Source organism: Penaeus monodon, chromosome 21, assembly GCF_015228065.2.
Source record: "Penaeus monodon isolate SGIC_2016 chromosome 21, NSTDA_Pmon_1, whole genome shotgun sequence".
NCBI lineage: Eukaryota > Metazoa > Arthropoda > Malacostraca > Decapoda > Penaeidae > Penaeus > Penaeus monodon.
The window spans coordinates 14,581,956-14,583,029 of NC_051406.1; positions in this window are offsets into that span (position 1 = coordinate 14,581,956).

The following is a 1,074-nucleotide window of genomic DNA, read 5'->3' on the forward strand; positions in this document are numbered from 1 at the left end:
CTACCATACAAAATATGACGTAGAACACAAACGAGCAAGCAAAATAGCAAGTTTCCTAAAGCACCTCAAACTCAAAAACTACAGCTCCTGTATCCCCCTCCGGCCTGGTCCCGGTGTGCAAGCGACCTCGGGAGCGAAGGAACCCTCGCTGACCCTCGACTTCTATCTGTCTATTTTCCTCCCAATTCCAAACGCCAAAATGAGTGACGACGCGGAACTGGCTGCCATTCGCGAAAAGAGGATGCAGGAGCTCCAGGGAATGCAAGTGAGTGAGGCTAAAATGCAAGACCAAGTTTGATTTTCAGAAATGAGGAGACGCTCCTTGCCCACACACAATATTTTTTGGTCATTTTTTTAGAAGCTGTCAAGGCCGTCTGGCCGTGAATTTTAATTGTTTAATGTTTCAGAACGAACGACTGGTGGCTCTACCATTCTTGAAATATTGATTTAATAAATTGCTATATGTCTTTTCAGAGTTAGTTATAGGTATTTAGGCATAAACTGCAGATAATCAACTGTAAATGAATGTTAGTCATGCCCGTGAATGTTTCCTTTTTTGGAATTACCACTGTATTCGTAACTTACTGTTTGAAGATGGATGGGTGCATCTATAATATTAAATTGTAAATTGATCTGAGTTTTTGTAGCCCTCCCTGTGAGTAAATGGTACCATAATCACTTAAAATTGATAAGTATTAGGTTATTGTTAAGTAATTTTATTATTATAGTTTGTGTTGGTGTGTTACTGGATTACAGAAAACTATGTAATAGTACAGAGAAAAATTATATGTATAATTGAGCTAAAATGTGTAATTGTCCACATTTAGTCTTTATTATATAGTCAGCTAAGCTTTCATACCTTTCTTTTGTCATTTGTGTAATTTTTTGTTTTAAACAATAGAAGAAGGGTAAATATAAAAAAAATAGTAGATTCAGGGAATATAGGTAAGTCTAATACCCTATAAAAAAAAATAGATAGATAGAGAATGAATAGTAGTTGGTACCTTTACCCTATTTTGAATATAAAATAGGAAAAATTGTAAGGACTTGGTTAAAAAAAAAAGTAAAAATAAA